The sequence below is a fragment of the Vicia villosa genome, linkage group LG4 (genome assembly GCF_029867415.1).
Source record: "Vicia villosa cultivar HV-30 ecotype Madison, WI linkage group LG4, Vvil1.0, whole genome shotgun sequence".
NCBI classification, from domain to species: domain Eukaryota; kingdom Viridiplantae; phylum Streptophyta; class Magnoliopsida; order Fabales; family Fabaceae; genus Vicia; species Vicia villosa.
The window spans coordinates 184,573,050-184,595,690 of NC_081183.1; the positions used below are offsets into that span (position 1 = coordinate 184,573,050).

The window sequence follows — 22,641 nt, forward strand, 5'->3', positions numbered from 1 at the left end:
AGTGGTTTTGGGTTTGCACGGGTTTGGGATTTCATGTAGTGAGAAAAATGGTGGGGAAAAAAGCAAAAAGCAGAATTATTAAGAATGGAAAAAAAAGCTAGGGGTAATAAATAAAACGTGAAGGTTAAGTTAAAACCTGAATAATATTAACCAATCCGTCTGACCACCCAAAATGGTTACATTAAAACTAAGAAAAAGACAATTTTTGTCAGAACATTATTATTTTAGACTAAACTAGATTAAGGGTATTTTTGGGAAATCCAGAACAATTTCTTTTCTTATTTTCAACAGCTGATAACATTCGCAGTCCCATAACACAAAAGTAGTCTCACACCCATTGTGGTTGACATCAATTAGAACTTTATACCTTGTGATGACAAATAAAAATTTCCAATTAAACACAGTAGTCAAACCTATAATTACAAAAAATGTTATACCAAATACCTATAAATTTCAGTCTCAGTACTGTGACCCTTTATACAAACATATGGTGGCTGATTGCCCTTAGCAACGCTTGGACAAGCATGGTATGCCCGGTAATACCATCCTCCAGGTGCAGCTTTGAGTCTGAATGTTCCCGCTACAGTAACAACCTGAGCATTCTGAAACAGAAACAATGACGAAACTGATATCAATAAATGGCCTTTCAACCAAGTAGAAGCTAATTTAGGATAAGGAAATAAGTGCTTACGTCTTTTAGTTTTACAACATCAGACAGAGGGAGTACAATAGACTTATACATGAACTTGTCATACGGGCTAAGCTGAATAGTACCGCTTGTATGTGACTGTTGTGAAAGAGCAGTCATACATTGGGATGCTATTTCGCCCAATGGGAATTTTTGGATGCTGGGAAATAAGAACACAAATTGATTCAGTATGAAAGGTTGTATATATATAATTAGATTGAGAAAATTGATATAAGAAATAGAGTAGCCTCTTTAAGAAGTTCTGAATTTCAGGAAGATCATCATTAATGTGTAATTTAGTAACGTTGAATGTGTTTAAGACACATAAAGGATATTTTCCTAGGCAAAACCGTGTAACATTAATTAATAATAATGGGGTTTGGGACATAAATGAAATAAAACAAACAAAATAGTACAAAACAGATACCTTCCTCTTTGACTCTGGCAAATTGAAAGACGATTACAGTTGGTGTTTTGAAATCCTTTCTTGAACTATTGAAATCATGAAACTGGACGGCATAACTTTCCCATAAAGTACAATTCAGGATGTTGTTTCTTAAAAAAAGCAGGAAAGTAATTACACAGGGTGGTTTAAATAAGATGTTCAAAGAAATTTAGGAAGTCAAAAGTGTTTGTACCCTAAATCCTTGAGGACCAAATTGATCTGCTGTTTTTTGCTCGAATTACAAATCTGGCTGTATCCAATGTCCACGACAATTCCTATGATATCTGCAAAAGTTTGGAAACTATAAATTTGTGTTATTTTAAGGAACTTACGTTATAATGTAAAAGAGTAATTTAAATGCATACCTATCAAGACATCGCTTTTCCCCTTGCCGAACAGGATATCACCAAAAGGAGTGAAGAGGAGTGTTTTTTGTGGTATGTCATGCGTGTTCTTGTTAGAGACAGAAGTTCCACCAGTGAAAGTTAAGATATACTTGTGCTGGGAAGGTTTGAACATCAGATCATTCAAAGTAACTTGGAAATTTGAGATAGTGTATGTGTTGTTAACCGTTAAAACAGAATCATATGTCTGTTTAAGATAACTTGGTACTTTGCAGTGAATATCAGTACCCTAAAAAAAATCCAAATCAACTTCAGTTCAAAAAGATTTATCAACTCCATAAATGAGAAGATGAACAGGCATTCAAAATAATATCAGACCTAGTAGAATTGAAAATGTGTGTTGATTAATAGAAGAAAAAAAACTAAAGTAAACCATTTATTATGAAATTGTTTTTGAATAAAACCAGAAATTTGTGTGTGTGATAATAAAACATCAACTACATATATACGAAAACCTGTTTTTCCTAATATTTAGAAACCACCACAAATGAAGTAGAAGTAACAATAACAGAAGAATATAAAAACAACATAAGAGTAAAATTCATATCAAACAACAACAGAAAAATATTGGAAACACTCAAATGAAGTAGAAGTAACAGTAAACCAAACAAAATGTAAATTTCATATTAAGCTGCAAATGTCATTCAAATGAACTTGTGAAGTAAGACTAAACCTTAAAAATGAGAATTACATATGAAACACCAAATCAGAAACAATGCCCTAACTTTAAATGTCAAACTTTTTCATCAAATTATCGAAATACCTCTTTATCAATCAAAATCACCTCGAAGTGCTCTTTGGTCTTTGACAACACTGTCCATTTGTGGTGGATTCTGACTTCGATTTTCCAAAGTTCCTTACTATCGTTGATTTCCTTCAGATTAGCACAAGGTCTTGCAATAGTGAAGCTCACAGCGGTTTGGATTTGTTGCGTAGAAAGATGGATAAGAGATGGATGTATTTGTTGTGGAGACAGATTGGAGTATTTGTTGGTGAGACAATCCGTAGAGTTGAGTGTGACTGATAAAAATGATGAAGGTTGCGTGTGAAATGCTCGTGTTTGCGGCGGAGGAGCAGCTTTTTGGCAGAAGTTCTTATGGTTTCGAGAGAAAATTGGGGAAGAAGAGTGGTTTTGGGTTTGCACGGGTTTGGGATTTCATGTAGTGAGAAAGATGGTGGGGAAAAAAGCAAAAAGCAGAATTATTAAGAATGGAAAAAAAAGCTAGGGGTAATAAATAAAACGTGAAGGTTAAGTTAAAACCTGAATAATATTAACCAATCCGTCTGACCACCCAAAATGATTACATTAAAACTAAGAAAAAGACAATTTTTGTCAGAACATTATTATTTTAGACTAAACTAGATTAAGGGTATTTTTGGGAAATCCAGAACAGTTTCTTTTCTTATTTTCAACAGCTGATAACATTCGCAGTCCCATAACACAAAAGTTGTCTCACACCCATTGTGGTTGACATCAATTAGAACTTTATACCTTGTGATGACAAATAAAAATTTCCAATTAAACACAGTAGTCAAACCTATAATTACAAAAAATGTTATACCAAATACCTATAAATTTCAGTCTCAGTACTGTGACCCTTTATACAAACATATGGTGGCTGATTGCCCTTAGCAACGCTTGGACAAGCATGGTATGCCCGGTAATACCATCCTCCAGGTGCAGCTTTGAGTCTGAATGTTCCCGCTACAGTAACAACCTGAGCATTCTGAAACAGAAACAATGACGAAACTGATATCAATAAATGGCCTTTCAACCAAGTAGAAGCTAATTTAGGATAAGGAAATAAGTGCTTACGTCTTTTAGTTTTACAACATCAGACAGAGGGAGTACAATAGACTTATACATGAACTTGTCATACGGGCTAAGCTGAATAGTACCACTTGTATGTGACTGTTGTGAAAGAGCAGTCATACATTGGGATGCTATTTCGCCCAATGGGAATTTTTGGATGCTGGGAAATAAGAACACAAATTGATTCAGTATGAAAGGTTGTATATATATATATAATTAGATTGAGAAAATTGATATAAGAAATAGAGTAGCCTCTTTAAGAAGTTCTGAATTTCAGGAAGATCATCATTAATGTGTAATTTAGTAACGTTGAATGTGTTTAAGACACATAAAGGATATTTTCCTAGGCAAAACCGTGTAACATTAATTAATAATAATGGGGTTTGGGACATAAATGAAATAAAACAAACAAAATAGTACAAAACAGATACCTTCCTCTTTGACTCTGGCAAATTGAAAGACGATTACAGTTGGTGTTTTGAAATCCTTTCTTGAACTATTGAAATCATGAAACTGGACGGCATAACTTTCCCATAAAGTACAATTCAGGATGTTGTTTCTTAAAAAAAGCAGGAAAGTAATTACACAGGGTGGTTTAAATAAGATGTTCAAAGAAATTTAGGAAGTCAAAAGTGTTTGTACCCTAAATCCTTGAGGACCAAATTGATCTGCTGTTTTTTGCTCGAATTACAAATCTGGCTGTATCCAATGTCCACGACAATTCCTATGATATCTGCAAAAGTTTGGAAACTATAAATTTGTGTTATTTTAAGGAACTTACGTTATAATGTAAAAGAGTAATTTAAATGCATACCTATCAAGACATCGCTTTTCCCCTTGCCGAACAGGATATCACCAAAAGGAGTGAAGAGGAGTGTTTTTTGTGGTATGTCATGCGTGTTCTTGTTAGAGACAGAAGTTCCACCAGTGAAAGTTAAGATATACTTGTGCTGGGAAGGTTTGAACATCAGATCATTCAAAGTAACTTGGAAATTTGAGATAGTGTATGTGTTGTTAACCGTTAAAACAGAATCATATGTCTGTTTAAGATAACTTGGTACTTTGCAGTGAATATCAGTACCCTAAAAAAAATCCAAATCAACTTCAGTTCAAAAAGATTTATCAACTCCATAAATGAGAAGATGAACAGGCATTCAAAATAATATCAGACCTAGTAGAATTGAAAATGTGTGTTGATTAATAGAAGAAAAAAAACTAAAGTAAACCATTTATTATGAAATTGTTTTTGAATAAAACCAGAAATTTGTGTGTGTGATAATAAAACATCAACTACATATATACGAAAACCTGTTTTTCCTAATATTTAGAAACCACCACAAATGAAGTAGAAGTAACAATAACAGAAGAATATAAAAACAACATAAGAGTAAAATTCATATGAAACAACAACAGAAAAATATTGGAAACACTCAAATGAAGTAGAAGTAACAGTAAACCAAACAAAATGTAAATTTCATATTAAGCTGCAAATGTCATTCAAATGAACTTGTGAAGTAAGACTAAACCTTAAAAATGAGAATTACATATGAAACACCAAATCAGAAACAATGCCCTAACTTTAAATGTCAAACTTTTTCATCAAATTATCGAAATACCTCTTTATCAATCAAAATCACCTCGAAGTGCTCTTTGGTCTTTGACAACACTGTCCATTTGTGGTGGATTCTGACTTCGATTTTCCAGAGTTCCTTACTATCGTTGATTTCCTTCAGATTAGCACAAGGTCTTGCAATAGTGAAGCTCACAGCGGTTTGGATTTGTTGCGTAGAAAGATGGATAAGAGATGGATGTATTTGTTGTGGAGACAGATTGGAGTATTTGTTGGTGAGACAATCCGTAGAGTTGAGTGTGACTGATAAAAATGATGAAGGTTGCGTGTGAAATGCTCGTGTTTGCGGAGGAGGAGCAGCTTTTTGGCAGAAGTTCTTATGGTTTCGAGAGAAAATTGGGGAAGAAGAGTGGTTTTGGGTTTGCACGGGTTTGGGATTTCATGTAGTGAGAAAGATGGTGGGGAAAAAAGCAAAAAGCAGAATTATTAAGAATGGAAAAAAAAGCTAGGGGTAATAAATAAAACGTGAAGGTTAAGTTAAAACCTGAATAATATTAACCAATCCGTCTGACCACCCAAAATGATTACATTAAAACTAAGAAAAAGACAATTTTTGTCAGAACATTATTATTTTAGACTAAACTAGATTAAGGGTATTTTTGGGAAATCCAGAACAGTTTCTTTTCTTATTTTCAACAGCTGATAACATTCGCAGTCCCATAACACAAAAGTTGTCTCACACCCATTGTGGTTGACATCAATTAGAACTTTATACCTTGTGATGACAAATAAAAATTTCCAATTAAACACAGTAGTCAAACCTATAATTACAAAAAATGTTATACCAAATACCTATAAATTTCAGTCTCAGTACTGTGACCCTTTATACAAACATATGGTGGCTGATTGCCCTTAGCAACGCTTGGACAAGCATGGTATGCCCGGTAATACCATCCTCCAGGTGCAGCTTTGAGTCTGAATGTTCCCGCTACAGTAACAACCTGAGCATTCTGAAACAGAAACAATGACGAAACTGATATCAATAAATGGCCTTTCAACCAAGTAGAAGCTAATTTAGGATAAGGAAATAAGTGCTTACGTCTTTTAGTTTTACAACATCAGACAGAGGGAGTACAATAGACTTATACATGAACTTGTCATACGGGCTAAGCTGAATAGTACCGCTTGTATGTGACTGTTGTGAAAGAGCAGTCATACATTGGGATGCTATTTCGCCCAATGGGAATTTTTGGATGCTGGGAAATAAGAACACAAATTGATTCAGTATGAAAGGTTGTATATATATAATTAGATTGAGAAAATTGATATAAGAAATAGAGTAGCCTCTTTAAGAAGTTCTGAATTTCAGGAAGATCATCATTAATGTGTAATTTAGTAACGTTGAATGTGTTTAAGACACATAAAGGATATTTTCCTAGGCAAAACCGTGTAACATTAATTAATAATAATGGGGTTTGGGACATAAATGAAATAAAACAAACAAAATAGTACAAAACAGATACCTTCCTCTTTGACTCTGGCAAATTGAAAGACGATTACAGTTGGTGTTTTGAAATCCTTTCTTGAACTATTGAAATCATGAAACTGGACGGCATAACTTTCCCATAAAGTACAATTCAGGATGTTGTTTCTTAAAAAAAGCAGGAAAGTAATTACACAGGGTGGTTTAAATAAGATGTTCAAAGAAATTTAGGAAGTCAAAAGTGTTTGTACCCTAAATCCTTGAGGACCAAATTGATCTGCTGTTTTTTGCTCGAATTACAAATCTGGCTGTATCCAATGTCCACGACAATTCCTATGATATCTGCAAAAGTTTGGAAACTATAAATTTGTGTTATTTTAAGGAACTTACGTTATAATGTAAAAGAGTAATTTAAATGCATACCTATCAAGACATCGCTTTTCCCCTTGCCGAACAGGATATCACCAAAAGGAGTGAAGAGGAGTGTTTTTTGTGGTATGTCATGCGTGTTCTTGTTAGAGACAGAAGTTCCACCAGTGAAAGTTAAGATATACTTGTGCTGGGAAGGTTTGAACATCAGATCATTCAAAGTAACTTGGAAATTTGAGATAGTGTATGTGTTGTTAACCGTTAAAACAGAATCATATGTCTGTTTAAGATAACTTGGTACTTTGCAGTGAATATCAGTACCCTGAAAAAAATCCAAATCAACTTCAGTTCAAAAAGATTTATCAACTCCATAAATGAGAAGATGAACAGGCATTCAAAATAATATCAGACCTAGTAGAATTGAAAATGTGTGTTGATTAATAGAAGAAAAAAAACTAAAGTAAACCATTTATTATGAAATTGTTTTTGAATAAAACCAGAAATTTGTGTGTGTGATAATAAAACATCAACTACATATATACGAAAACCTGTTTTTCCTAATATTTAGAAACCACCACAAATGAAGTAGAAGTAACAATAACAGAAGAATATAAAAACAACATAAGAGTAAAATTCATATGAAACAACAACAGAAAAATATTGGAAACACTCAAATGAAGTAGAAGTAACAGTAAACCAAACAAAATGTAAATTTCATATTAAGCTGCAAATGTCATTCAAATGAACTTGTGAAGTAAGACTAAACCTTAAAAATGAGAATTACATATGAAACACCAAATCAGAAACAATGCCCTAACTTTAAATGTCAAACTTTTTCATCAAATTATCGAAATACCTCTTTATCAATCAAAATCACCTCGAAGTGCTCTTTGGTCTTTGACAACACTGTCCATTTGTGGTGGATTCTGACTTCGATTTTCCAGAGTTCCTTACTATCGTTGATTTCCTTCAGATTAGCACAAGGTCTTGCAATAGTGAAGCTCACAGCGGTTTGGATTTGTTGCGTAGAAAGATGGATAAGAGATGGATGTATTTGTTGTGGAGACAGATTGGAGTATTTGTTGGTGAGACAATCCGTAGAGTTGAGTGTGACTGATAAAAATGATGAAGGTTGCGTGTGAAATGCTCGTGTTTGCGGAGGAGGAGCAGCTTTTTGGCAGAAGTTCTTATGGTTTCGAGAGAAAATTGGGGAAGAAGAGTGGTTTTGGGTTTGCACGGGTTTGGGATTTCATGTAGTGAGAAAGATGGTGGGGAAAAAAGCAAAAAGCAGAATTATTAAGAATGGAAAAAAAAGCTAGGGGTAATAAATAAAACGTGAAGGTTAAGTTAAAACCTGAATAATATTAACCAATCCGTCTGACCACCCAAAATGATTACATTAAAACTAAGAAAAAGACAATTTTTGTCAGAACATTATTATTTTAGACTAAACTAGATTAAGGGTATTTTTGGGAAATCCAGAACAGTTTCTTTTCTTATTTTCAACAGCTGATAACATTCGCAGTCCCATAACACAAAAGTTGTCTCACACCCATTGTGGTTGACATCAATTAGAACTTTATACCTTGTGATGACAAATAAAAATTTCCAATTAAACACAGTAGTCAAACCTATAATTACAAAAAATGTTATACCAAATACCTATAAATTTTAGTCTCATTACTGTGACCCTTTATACAAACATATGGTGGCTGATTGCCCTTAGCAACGCTTGGACAAGCATGGTATGCCCGGTAATACCATCCTCCAGGTGCAGCTTTGAGTCTGAATGTTCCCACTACAGTAACAACCTGAGCATTCTGAAACAGAAACAATGACGAAACTGATATCAATAAATGGCCTTTCAACCAAGTAGAAGCTAATTTAGGATAAGGAAATAAGTTCTTACGTCTTTTAGTTTTACAACATCAGACAGAGGGAGTACAATAGACTTATACATGAACTTGTCATACGGGCTAGGCTGAATAGTACCGCTTGTATGTGACTGTTGTGAAAGAGCAGTCATACATTGGGATGCTATTTCGCCCAATGGGAATTTTTGGATGCTGGGAAATAAGAACACAAATTGATTCAGTATGAAAGGTTGTATATATATAATTAGATTGAGAAAATTGATATAAGAAATAGAGTAGCCTCTTTAAGAAGTTCTGAATTTCAGGAAGATCATCATTAATGTGTAATTTAGTAACGTTGAATGTGTTTAAGACACATAAAGGATATTTTCCTAGGCAAAACCGTGTAACATTAATTAATAATAATGGGGTTTGGGACATAAATGAAATAAAACAAACAAAATAGTACAAAACAGATACCTTCCTCTTTGACTCTGGCAAATTGAAAGACGATTACAGTTGGTGTTTTGAAATCCTTTCTTGAACTATTGAAATCATGAAACTGGACGGCATAACTTTCCCATAAAGTACAATTCAGGATGTTGTTTCTTAAAAAAAGCAGGAAAGTAATTACACAGGGTGGTTTAAATAAGATGTTCAAAGAAATTTAGGAAGTCAAAAGTGTTTGTACCCTAAATCCTTGAGGACCAAATTGATCTGCTATTTTTTGCTCGAATTACAAATCTGGCTGTATCCAATGTCCACGACAATTCCTATGATATCTGCAAAAGTTTGGAAACTATAAATTTGTGTTATTTTAAGGAACTTACGTTATAATGTAAAAGAGTAATTTAAATGCATACCTATCAAGACATCGATTTTCCCCTTGCCGAACAGGATATCACCAAAAGGAGTGAAGAGGAGTGTTTTTTGTGGTATGTCATGCGTGTTCTTGTTAGAGACAGAAGTTCCACCAGTGAAAGTTAAGATATACTTGTGCTGGGAAGGTTTGAACATCAGATCATTCAAAGTAACTTGGAAATTTGAGATAGTGTATGTGTTGTTAACCGTTAAAACAGAATCATATGTCTGTTTAAGATAACTTGGTACTTTGCAGTGAATATCAGTACCCTGAAAAAAATCCAAATCAACTTCAGTTCAAAAAGATTTATCAACTCCATAAATGAGAAGATGAACAGGCATTCAAAATAATATCAGACCTAGTAGAATTGAAAATGTGTGTTGATTAATAGAAAAAAAAAACTAAAGTAAACCATTTATTATGAAATTGTTTTTGAATAAAACCAGAAATTTGTGTGTGTGATAATAAAACATCAACTACATATATACGAAAACCTGTTTTTCCTAATATTTAGAAACCACCACAAATGAAGTAGAAGTAACAATAACAGAAGAATATAAAAACAACATAAGAGTAAAATTCATATGAAACAACAACAGAAAAATATTGGAAACACTCAAATGAAGTAGAAGTAACAGTAAACCAAACAAAATGTAAATTTCATATTAAGCTGCAAATGTCATTCAAATGAACTTGTGAAGTAAGACTAAACCTTAAAAATGAGAATTACATATGAAGCACCAAATCAGAAACAATGCCCTAACTTTAAATGTCAAACTTTTTCATCAAATTATCGAAATACCTCTTTATCAATCAAAATCACCTCGAAGTGCTCTTTGGTCTTTGACAACACTGTCCATTTGTGGTGGATTCTGACTTCGATTTTCCAGAGTTCCTTACTATCGTTGATTTCCATCAGATTAGCACAAGATCTTGCAATAGTGAAGCTCACAGCGGTTTGGATTTGTTGCGTAGAAAGATGGATAAGAGATGGATGTATTTGTTGTGGAGACAGATTGGAGTATTTGTTGGTGAGACAATCCGTAGAGTTGAGTGTGACTGATAAAAATGATGAAGGTTGCGTGTGAAATGCTCGTGTTTGCGGCGGAGGAGCAGCTTTTTGGCAGAAGTTCTTATGGTTTCGAGAGAAAATTGGGGAAGAAGAGTGGTTTTGGGTTTGCACGGGTTTGGGATTTCATGTAGTGAGAAAGATGGTGGGGAAAAAAGCAAAAAGCAGAATTATTAAGAATGGAAAAAAAAGCTAGGGGTAATAAATAAAACGTGAAGGTTAAGTTAAAACCTGAATAATATTAACCAATCCGTCTGACCACCCAAAATGATTACATTAAAACTAAGAAAAAGACAATTTTTGTCAGAACATTATTATTTTAGACTAAACTAGATTAAGGGTATTTTTGGGAAATCCAGAACAGTTTCTTTTCTTATTTTCAACAGCTGATAACATTCGCAGTCCCATAACACAAAAGTTGTCTCACACCCATTGTGGTTGACATCAATTAGAACTTTATACCTTGTGATGACAAATAAAAATTTCCAATTAAACACAGTAGTCAAACCTATAATTACAAAAAATGTTATACCAAATACCTATAAATTTCAGTCTCAGTACTGTGACCCTTTATACAAACATATGGTGGCTGATTGCCCTTAGCAACGCTTGGACAAGCATGGTATGCCCGGTAATACCATCCTCCAGGTGCAGCTTTGAGTCTGAATGTTCCCGCTACAGTAACAACCTGAGCATTCTGAAACAGAAACAATGACGAAACTGATATCAATAAATGGCCTTTCAACCAAGTAGAAGCTAATTTAGGATAAGGAAATAAGTGCTTACGTCTTTTAGTTTTACAACATCAGACAGAGGGAGTACAATAGACTTATACATGAACTTGTCATACGGGCTAAGCTGAATAGTACCGCTTGTATGTGACTGTTGTGAAAGAGCAGTCATACATTGGGATGCTATTTCGCCCAATGGGAATTTTTGGATGCTGGGAAATAAGAACACAAATTGATTCAGTATGAAAGGTTGTATATATATAATTAGATTGAGAAAATTGATATAAGAAATAGAGTAGCCTCTTTAAGAAGTTCTGAATTTCAGGAAGATCATCATTAATGTGTAATTTAGTAACGTTGAATGTGTTTAAGACACATAAAGGATATTTTCCTAGGCAAAACCGTGTAACATTAATTAATAATAATGGGGTTTGGGACATAAATGAAATAAAACAAACAAAATAGTACAAAACAGATACCTTCCTCTTTGACTCTGGCAAATTGAAAGACGATTACAGTTGGTGTTTTGAAATCCTTTCTTGAACTATTGAAATCATGAAACTGGACGGCATAACTTTCCCATAAAGTACAATTCAGGATGTTGTTTCTTAAAAAAAGCAGGAAAGTAATTACACAGGGTGGTTTAAATAAGATGTTCAAAGAAATTTAGGAAGTCAAAAGTGTTTGTACCCTAAATCCTTGAGGACCAAATTGATCTGCTGTTTTTTGCTCGAATTACAAATCTGGCTGTATCCAATGTCCACGACAATTCCTATGATATCTGCAAAAGTTTGGAAACTATAAATTTGTGTTATTTTAAGGAACTTACGTTATAATGTAAAAGAGTAATTTAAATGCATACCTATCAAGACATCGATTTTCCCCTTGCCGAACAGGATATCACCAAAAGGAGTGAAGAGGAGTGTTTTTTGTGGTATGTCATGCGTGTTCTTGTTAGAGACAGAAGTTCCACCAGTGAAAGTTAAGATATACTTGTGCTGGGAAGGTTTGAACATCAGATCATTCAAAGTAACTTGGAAATTTGAGATAGTGTATGTGTTGTTAACCGTTAAAACAGAATCATATGTCTGTTTAAGATAACTTGGTACTTTGCAGTGAATATCAGTACCCTGAAAAAAATCCAAATCAACTTCAGTTCAAAAAGATTTATCAACTCCATAAATGAGAAGATGAACAGGCATTCAAAATAATATCAGACCTAGTAGAATTGAAAATGTGTGTTGATTAATAGAAAAAAAAACTAAAGTAAACCATTTATTATGAAATTGTTTTTGAATAAAACCAGAAATTTGTGTGTGTGATAATAAAACATCAACTACATATATACGAAAACCTGTTTTTCCTAATATTTAGAAACCACCACAAATGAAGTAGAAGTAACAATAACAGAAGAATATAAAAACAACATAAGAGTAAAATTCATATGAAACAACAACAGAAAAATATTGGAAACACTCAAATGAAGTAGAAGTAACAGTAAACCAAACAAAATGTAAATTTCATATTAAGCTGCAAATGTCATTCAAATGAACTTGTGAAGTAAGACTAAACCTTAAAAATGAGAATTACATATGAAGCACCAAATCAGAAACAATGCCCTAACTTTAAATGTCAAACTTTTTCATCAAATTATCGAAATACCTCTTTATCAATCAAAATCACCTCGAAGTGCTCTTTGGTCTTTGACAACACTGTCCATTTGTGGTGGATTCTGACTTCGATTTTCCAGAGTTCCTTACTATCGTTGATTTCCTTCAGATTAGCACAAGGTCTTGCAATAGTGAAGCTCACAGCGGTTTGGATTTGTTGCGTAGAAGGAAGGATAAGAGATGGATGTATTTGTTGTAGAGCCAGATTGGAGTATTTGTTGGTGAGACAATCCGTAGAGTTGAGTGTGACTGATAAAAATGATGAAGGTTGCGTGTGAAATGCTCGTGTTTGCGGCGGAGGAGCAGCTTTTTGGCAGAAGTTCTTATGGTTTCGAGAGAAAATTGGGGAAGAAGAGTGGTTTTGGGTTTGCACGGGTTTGGGATTTCATGTAGTGAGAAAGATGGTGGGGAAAAAAGCAAAAAGCAGAATTATTAAGAATGGAAAAAAAAACTAGGGGTAATAAATAAAACGTGAAGGTTAAGTTAAAACCTGAATAATATTAACCAATCCGTCTGACCACCCAAAATGATTACATTAAAACTAAGAAAAAGACAATTTTTGTCAGAACATTATTATTTTAGACTAAACTAGATTAAGGGTATTTTTGGGAAATCCAGAACAGTTTCTTTTCTTATTTTCAACAGCTGATAACATTCGCAGTCCCATAACACAAAAGTTGTCTCACACCCATTGTGGTTAACATCAATTAGAACTTTATACCTTGTGATGACAAATAAAAATTTCCAATTAAACACAGTAGTCAAACCTATAATTACAAAAAATGTTATACCAAATACCTATAAATTTCAGTCTCAGTACTGTGACCCTTTATACAAACATATGGTGGCTGATTGCCCTTAGCAACGCTTGGACAAGCATGGTATGCCCGGTAATACCATCCTCCAGGTGCAGCTTTGAGTCTGAATGTTCCCGCTACAGTAACAACCTGAGCATTCTGAAACAGAAACAATGACGAAACTGATATCAATAAATGGCCTTTCAACCAAGTAGAAGCTAATTTAGGATAAGGAAATAAGTGCTTACGTCTTTTAGTTTTACAACATCAGACAGAGGGAGTACAATAGACTTATACATGAACTTGTCATACGGGCTAGGCTGAATAGTACCGCTTGTATGTGACTGTTGTGAAAGAGCAGTCATACATTGGGATGCTATTTCGCCCAATGGGAATTTTTGGATGCTGGGAAATAAGAACACAAATTGATTCAGTATGAAAGGTTGTATATATATAATTAGATTGAGAAAATTGATATAAGAAATAGAGTAGCCTCTTTAAGAAGTTCTGAATTTCAGGAAGATCATCATTAATGTGTAATTTAGTAACGTTGAATGTGTTTAAGACACATAAAGGATATTTTCCTAGGCAAAACCGTGTAACATTAATTAATAATAATGGGGTTTGGGACATAAATGAAATAAAACAAACAAAATAGTACAAAACAGATACCTTCCTCTTTGACTCTGGCAAATTGAAAGACGATTACAGTTGGTGTTTTGAAATCCTTTCTTGAACTATTGAAATCATGAAACTGGACGGCATAACTTTCCCATAAAGTACAATTCAGGATGTTGTTTCTTAAAAAAAGCAGGAAAGTAATTACACAGGGTGGTTTAAATAAGATGTTCAAAGAAATTTAGGAAGTCAAAAGTGTTTGTACCCTAAATCCTTGAGGACCAAATTGATCTGCTGTTTTTTGCTCGAATTACAAATCTGGCTGTATCCAATGTCCACGACAATTCCTATGATTTCTGCAAAAGTTTGGAAACTATAAATTTGTGTTATTTTAAGGAACTTACGTTATAATGTAAAAGAGTAATTTAAATGCATACCTATCAAGACATCGCTTTTCCCCTTTCCGAACAGGATATCACCAAAAGGAGTGAAGAGGAGTGTTTTTTGTGGTATGTCATGCGTGTTCTTGTTAGAGACAGAAGTTCCACCAGTGAAAGTTAAGATATACTTGTGCTGGGAAGGTTTGAACATCAGATCATTCAAAGTAACTTGGAAATTTGAGATAGTGTATGTGTTGTTAACCGTTAAAACAGAATCATATGTCTGTTTAAGATAACTTGGTACTTTGCAGTGAATATCAGTACCCTGAAAAAAATCCAAATCAACTTCAGTTCAAAAAGATTTATCAACTCCATAAATGAGAAGATGAACAGGCATTCAAAATAATATCAGACCTAGTAGAATTGAAAATGTGTGTTGATTAATAGAAAAAAAAAACTAAAGTAAACCATTTATTATGAAATTGTTTTTGAATAAAACCAGAAATTTGTGCGTGTGATAATAAAACATCAACTACATATATACGAAAACCTGTTTTTCCTAATATTTAGAAACCACCACAAATGAAGTAGAAGTAACAATAACAGAAGAATATAAAAACAACATAAGAGTAAAATTCATATCAAACAACAACAGAAAAATATTGGAAACACTCAAATGAAGTAGAAGTAACAGTAAACCAAACAAAATGTAAATTTCATATTAAGCTGCAAATGTCATTCAAATGAACTTGTGAAGTAAGACTAAACCTTAAAAATGAGAATTACATATGAAACACCAAATCAGAAACAATGCCCTAACTTTAAATGTCAAACTTTTTCATCAAATTATCGAAATACCTCTTTATCAATCAAAATCACCTCGAAGTGCTCTTTGGTCTTTGACAACACTGTCCATTTGTGGTGGATTCTGACTTCGATTTTCCAGAGTTCCTTACTATCGTTGATTTCCTTCAGATTAGCACAAGGTCTTGCAATAGTGAAGCTCACAGCGGTTTGGATTTGTTGCGTAGAAAGATGGATAAGAGATGGATGTATTTGTTGTGGAGACAGATTGGAGTATTTGTTGGTGAGACAATCCGTAGAGTTGAGTGTGCTTGATAAAAATGATGAAGGTTGCGTGTGAAATGCTCGTGTTTGCGGCGGAGGAGCAGCTTTTTGGCAGAAGTTCTTATGGTTTCGAGAGAAAATTGGGGAAGAAGAGTGGTTTAGGGTTTAGGATTTCGTGTAGTGAGAAAGAGGGTGGGGAAAAAAGCAAAAAGCAGAATTATTAAGAATGGGAAAAAAAGCTAGGGGTAATAAATAAAACGTGAAGCATAAGTTAAAAGCTAAATAATATTAACCAATCCGTTTGACCACCCAAAATGATTACATTAATACTAAGAAAAAGACAATTTTTGTCCGAACATTATTATTTTAGACTAAACTAGATTAAGGGTATTTTTGGGAAATCCAGAACAGTTTCTTTTCTTATATTATAGATAGATATATTATAGATATACTTCATTAACTAATGAACAAAAGTAAAAAGAAGAGAAAAAATTGTTTTCTAGTACCTAAAAATAGAAATGTTTTTTAACAAGTCAATGATGACCCGGTAAAATAGAACACCGATTTCTAATACTTTTCACATAACACATACATTTATAAACAATTCAAAAACTATGATTCTAAATCAACACACAACACAGTAATATGAAACCATGTGTATCTATATAGTTTTTGACACACATCTATCTATAAACTCCAAAGTGTATGATCAATTAATCTCTTACAAAAAAATGGCAGGAAGTGGCACATTTGCAGAGATTATAGTATTCAGATGGCCAGTGGAATAAATCCTCCTCTGGAAAATTTGTTCCTATCATCAATCCAACCTCTAGAGAAACCCATTTCAAAGTCCAAGGTAATCAACAATATTATATTGTTGATTTTTTTTTGTTAACCATTTAGAAGATTGATAATTCATTTTAATACAAATGAGAAACAACTTTTACACCGGAAGAGTTTAACAAGGCCATAGAATCAGCAAAAACAGCTCAGAAGTTATGGGCTAAGACTCCACTTTGGAAAAGAGTTGCTTCACAAGGCTGCTGCAATATTGAAAGAACACAAAGCACCTATTGCTGAGTGTCTTGTTAAGGAGATTGCAAAACCAGCCAAGGATGTTGTCACTGAAGTATGTATAAAAACTAATATTTGTGGTTTGCGGTCTAATAAAGGCTTTCAGTCGGTACAGGTGACACGATACTGATTGCAGTCGTTGTGGTCGTTGCGTGAATTAACCGTGATAAATTTAAGGTCCTAGATGTAGTCCATTAATATAATAATATCATTAATGGCAACACAATAAGAGCAAACTATCATTAATGGCAACACAATAAGAGCAAACTTAGTTAAAAATAATTATAACAAATTTTCCAAATAATTTACATCTTTTAATTAATTTATTTTTTTACTTAACAAAATTTTTTAACTTTGAAGGAAGCGTTATCCAAGTAATTTTCAGTGTCTGATGATAGATTGGCAATTAAAATTTGCCTTGTTGAGTGAAAAATCTGCAAAGTCAAAATAAAGGAAACACCTTTAATAGAAAAGAAAAGGTTAAGATATGATGATTACAGCTACCACATTTCATTAGCAATTTGTCATACAAACCCTACATCAAACGTGTGGCACTACTTTGCTTTAATTTGTTAATGTTAAGATAATGTCCTTAATCAGTGGCTATTGGCTAAGTCTTGTTATAAAAGTTTTTGAAATTAAGCAAGTATGTATGCTAAAATGACACCGACATGACATAGAAACATTAAAATAACCCAAAAAGTTTGGTGTGCAATAAATATATCAGACACATTTCCTTTCAACCCAACCAAGATTTGACCAGTTGAATATCTTGTCGTTTTGTGTGTGAGACCTTCACCAACTAAAAGTATAAAAGGAATAAGGAATACACGTTAGAACCAAAATCAGCAATCTGATAAAAAATTGAGGTATTTGCACCTAAAATACTGTGTATTTCAAAGTGTAATTTGTTAATTTACTTCTGCTAAAAAATGTGGTTAAAAGATGGTTACAGATCTAATAAGAATCTCAAAATAATGGTGAGCTGTTATATTCCTCAAATTATCTGGTTACAGATCTAATAAGAATCTAAAATACCTAAAATTGAGGTATTTGCACCTAATATAGTGAGCTGTTATATTCCTCAAATTATCTGGTAAAAAGATGGTTACAGATCTAATAAGAATCTCAAAATATACCAAAAACAAAAACTCAATTCTTTTAGATACAATATCATTTTCAACCCCCTATCTAGTTTTCTATCTACCCCTTGATCTTTGCACAAAAGATTCCTGTAACTCCTCCTCCTTATAAGGACAGTATAGTGAGCTGTTATATTCCTCAAATTATCTGGTAAAAAGATGGTTACAGATCTAATAAGAATCTCAAAATATACCGAAAACAAAAACTCAATTCTTTCAGATACAATATCATTTTCAACCCCTTATCTAGTTTTCTATCTACCCCTTGATCTTTGCACAACATATTCCTGTAACTCCTCCTTCGAGTGGGCATGGCGACACAGATCCCCATACTGGCAGCGGCCGCGCAGAAAATCTCTACACATTTGTGTTTTGTATGTTTGAAAGTTGAATCCATCCAGGTCGTGCTTATAATAGCATTTATCCCCAAACTTACAATAACCAAACCTTCTCATATATTTGCATGGACATCTTTTTAATCTAGGATCCGGAACGCCATGGGTGCCATGAGCAGGTAGTTGTCCCGGAGTGGCAGGAGCACGTGGTAGTGCAGGAGTGGCAGGAGCACATGGTGGGGCAGTTGTGGCAGGAGCACGTAATGGGGCAGTTGTGGCAGGTGCACGTGGTGGTGCGGGAGTGGCAGGATTCAAAACTGAACTAGGATTCAAAACTGAACTCGCAACACGGCCGATAACACCTACACCTAAACCACTTCTCACTGTCCCAAAAAATAACTCACCACCAATCCTATCCCCTGCGTCACAATCCTACGTAATAAAATAAAGGAATTGAGGTTAAACCAACATTGTCTTTATAGAACAGTTAGAACTAGAAATTTAAACACATAGAAACAACATGATTAAACAAACATCTGATAAAGCTGTTCAGGGTATGAATTAAAAGAAATAAAATCACCTTTATTTATAGAAAGGTTAAAACTAGAAATTTAAACACATAGAAACAACATGATTAAACAAACATCTAATCAAGCAAAAGAAAAAGAGAAAGAAAAACTAGCCTAAAATGAATAACTAGCCTAAGTGTTATGATTATACCTAAGTGTTAGGGTTTTAAGGGAAATGACTAAGCCTAATGTTATGAAGATTATAGGTCCTAAATCTTAAAGGAAACATACAAGCGAAGTCACAACATTATAAGTCAAAAGAATCAATGTAAACAAATGATACAAAATAGTACAAAATGATTTAAAGGTGACTTGAAATATAGTACAAAGCATGGAAGCAAAAGATGCAAAATATAGTACAAAAATCGAATTAAAATACTATTATTTTTATTGATTTTAAGGGAGAAATTGAATTAGAAATCAAGCAAAAGAATTAAAATAAAAGCCTAAACTAATATTTTTTAATGATCATTTTTTATGTGACAAAAATCAAGTATTGAAGTCTAAAATGATGGGAAAAAAATAATATTTATTTACTAAAAAGAAATGGTACAAAAAATCTAAGTAGAACCTAAAAATATTAAATGAAAACAAAGTAAACAGGGGGTGTGAATCTGAAAATATTGGTGCACATAGCAATCCTGGGCGCAGGCCTGAAGCAATGGCCCAAACAGTTTTTGTCACAGATCTTTATTTGCCAAAAAGAATGGCATGGGCCTCAAGGGGGTGTTAGCAGCGAATCTGGCCCAAGATATTGTATTGTTATTAAAATTTTATGCCAAAAGAAACAAGAAGATAACGGGCCTAAGGGAGGTTTGAAGAGTTTTATGTACATGGCCCAGTTGATTTTCGTGATGATCCAACGTCAAGTTTTTCAGAATCTTATTACCAAAAAAGAGATTATGGGCCACAGGGGGTGCAAGAGGGAATTCGGCCCAAGAGTAATTTTTGTATTGGTCCATATAGTTTTATTCAGTTTAATTCAGATTTTAATCAACTAATGTCAATAATGGAAAATTAAACCTTATGTTAACATTAATGTGATGACTAAACCTTATAGTAATTCCAATTGATTATGGACCTTAGGTTAATTAACATTCAGATTAAATTAATTAACATTCAGATTAAATTAACAGAGATAATTGAAAACAAAAAAGGGAATTAGGGTATTTCTAACTTGGGACAAAGAAATAAAATCAATTAAAAGAAATAAAATCACCTGTGAATGTAAAACTTCATGATTAAACTTTTCAGCAAGGGAATCCAAATGCTAAAAAGAAAAAGAGGAAAAAGAGTTAATAGTGTAACCAACATTTGCATCCAAGAAAACAAGAACAACAACAGAGTCAATTGTAAAAACCTTTAAAAAAAATCACCTCTGAATGTGAAACATCTTGTGAAACATGTTGATCAAAATGTTGAGTAATGGAATCCAAATCCTAAACAGAAAAAGAGGAAAAAGAGTTAACAGAGTAACCAACATTTGCATCCAAGAAAACAAGAACAACAACAGAGTCAATTGTAAAAACCTTAATAAAAATCACCTCTGAATGTGAAACATCTTGTGAAACATGTTGATCAAAATGTTGAGTAATGGAATCCGAATCCTAAACAGAAAAAGAGGAAAAAGAGTTTACAGTGTAACCAACATTTGCATCCAAGAAAACAAAACAACAACAAAGAGTCAATTGTAAAAACCTTAATAAAAACCACCTCTGAGTGTGAAACATCATGTGAAACATCTTGATCAAAAAGTTGAGTAATGGAATCCGAATCCTAAACAGAAAAAGAGGAAAAAGAGTTAACAGTGTAACCAACAATTGCATCCAAGAAAACAAGAACAACTAATAAAAATCACCTCTGAATGTGAAACATCATGTGAAACATGTTGATCAAAATGTTGAGTAATGGAATCCGAATCCTAAACAGAAAAAGTGGAAAAAGAGTTAACAGTGTAACCAACATTTGCATCCATGAAAAAAAGAACATAAAATCAAGAAAAGTATAAAGATACCTGAGGATGTGAATGTGAAACATGTTGATCAAGCTGTTGAGTAAGGTTATCCGAATCCTAAAAAGAAAAAGCAAAGAGTTAACAGTGAACCAGCATTTGAAACCATGAAAACAAGAACAAGAACATAAAATCAACTAAAAAAAATGAAAAAAGGGGATATTATATGTGTCAAAATAGGGGTTGAAAATAGCCTATTATATGTGTCACGAGGGGAATATTGTGTATGTGATGAAACATAAGAATGCACAGTGATCCCCCAAGATGCACTGCATTTTTAATAGATGCATTGTGTTCACGCAAAAACTCAAATTGATTTTTAAGCCAATCACCAAAGAATCGGTGTAAACAACTAAATTTTTTTAAATAAATAAATAATTAATTGAAAATACATGAAGTACAATTTTGTGGTTTCCATAACATAGTTATAATAAATCTTCAATAATACATTAAATAATTATTGGAGTGTAATACTTTCAACTATACATTAAATAGTTAATGGAGTGTAAATAAATAAAGCATTGTTGTGTGGCTTCCATAGCATAGTGGTAGTGCGTTCCCTTCGTAAGGGAAAGGTCGTGAGTTCAATCCTCACTGGGAGCAAATGTTTTATCCAGAATTTTTATTTTATGTCACCAACTTTTCAATCAATTTTTTTTTAGCAAAGGAAAATATATAAAATCAAAATAAGAACAACAAGCTGAGGGGCATAAACCTTACCCAACAACTACAAGATCAACCCAAAAAAAGTAATACATCAAATAAACAAAAGTGATTAAATAAATTGGACAAAAGTTCAGTTGATGAAACCATATACTTAAAGACGGAATACACATAACACAAACCAGTGAACCCAACGCGGGGAACAAAACTAGATTGCAAAAGAAAAATGTGTATAAGTCTTGAAGCAACATAGAAAACCATAGACAAACGAATTCATCTCTTGAAGAACAACAAACTTGTATATGAATCAACCGCCAACACGACCAGATTCACGAACCAACAACCTCTAGGAAAAAATCCAGCAAGCAAAACGACTCTTTGGAGTCTAACAATCCAACATCAAATTGAATGATAAGGATATGAAACCAATCTCACATTAATCCTGAAGACTAATGAGGATAATAAGTTAGTGTCGACGCAGAGAGGCAAATCTAAAATTTTTGAATCTGCAAATCTAAATTTTTTGAACCTGCAAATCTCAACAGATCTGAAGCCAACCAGATAATCAAAATCTCAAAGATACCAACTCAGCACCAAAAACACAAACCTTAAAAAGGTTGGAGCAGCCACCGAATAGAACACAAGACCGGATCTAAAGCAATCGGAAGCCAATCTATTTGAAGTGAACGTTACCGGAGCCAAACCGGAAAAGAAAAGAACAAAAACCAGACAATCCAAATGGAATGAAGTGTGTATAGAGAGACAACCTCAGAGGACCAACCATCACCGGAAAACACCAAAAAAATGTCGGAGAAACCACGTTGGACAGGCCAAGGTAAAATGGAAGTGCAGAGGAGAGACCTCATCACACCACCAAGTAGTGTAGCTACATGATTGAGACCAAAAATTTGGATTTTAGTAAGAAAAAGGGTGGTGGGCGATGGAGACTTTTTTTTTTGATGAAGAGAGAGAGAGAGAGAGAGAGAGAGAGAGAGGAGAGTGTTTTGATTGAGGAAGCTTGTCAAGT

General features: G+C 33.5%; 4 long non-coding RNA genes and 1 other non-coding gene across 5 annotated transcripts; 1 reads left to right on the top strand and 4 right to left on the bottom strand.

The window, feature by feature from the left end:
- Positions 1 to 936: 936 nt before the first annotated feature.
- On the bottom strand, positions 937 to 1,438 carry LOC131600521 (uncharacterized). Its single transcript, XR_009283169.1, has 3 exons — positions 1,327 to 1,438; positions 1,116 to 1,243; positions 937 to 1,027 (listed from the first exon to the last, which is right to left on the bottom strand). It is a non-coding gene; the product is annotated as an uncharacterized LOC131600521 (long non-coding RNA).
- A 7,488-nt stretch (positions 1,439 to 8,926) lies between these two features.
- On the bottom strand, positions 8,927 to 9,343 carry LOC131600522 (uncharacterized). The gene is made up of 3 exons (XR_009283170.1): positions 9,317 to 9,343; positions 9,106 to 9,233; positions 8,927 to 9,017 (listed from the first exon to the last, which is right to left on the bottom strand). It is a non-coding gene; the product is annotated as an uncharacterized LOC131600522 (long non-coding RNA).
- Positions 9,344 to 11,587: 2,244 nt separating this feature from the next.
- Positions 11,588 to 12,070, bottom strand: LOC131600523 (uncharacterized). The gene is made up of 3 exons (XR_009283171.1): positions 11,978 to 12,070; positions 11,767 to 11,894; positions 11,588 to 11,678 (listed from the first exon to the last, which is right to left on the bottom strand). It is a non-coding gene; the product is annotated as an uncharacterized LOC131600523 (long non-coding RNA).
- A 2,177-nt stretch (positions 12,071 to 14,247) lies between these two features.
- LOC131600524 (uncharacterized) lies at positions 14,248 to 14,724 on the bottom strand. The gene is made up of 3 exons (XR_009283172.1): positions 14,638 to 14,724; positions 14,427 to 14,554; positions 14,248 to 14,338 (listed from the first exon to the last, which is right to left on the bottom strand). It is a non-coding gene; the product is annotated as an uncharacterized LOC131600524 (long non-coding RNA).
- A 6,758-nt stretch (positions 14,725 to 21,482) lies between these two features.
- TRNAT-CGU (transfer RNA threonine (anticodon CGU)) lies at positions 21,483 to 21,554 on the top strand. Its single transcript has one exon. It is a non-coding gene; the product is annotated as a tRNA-Thr (tRNA).
- The last annotated feature ends 1,087 nt before the right edge of the window (positions 21,555 to 22,641 follow it).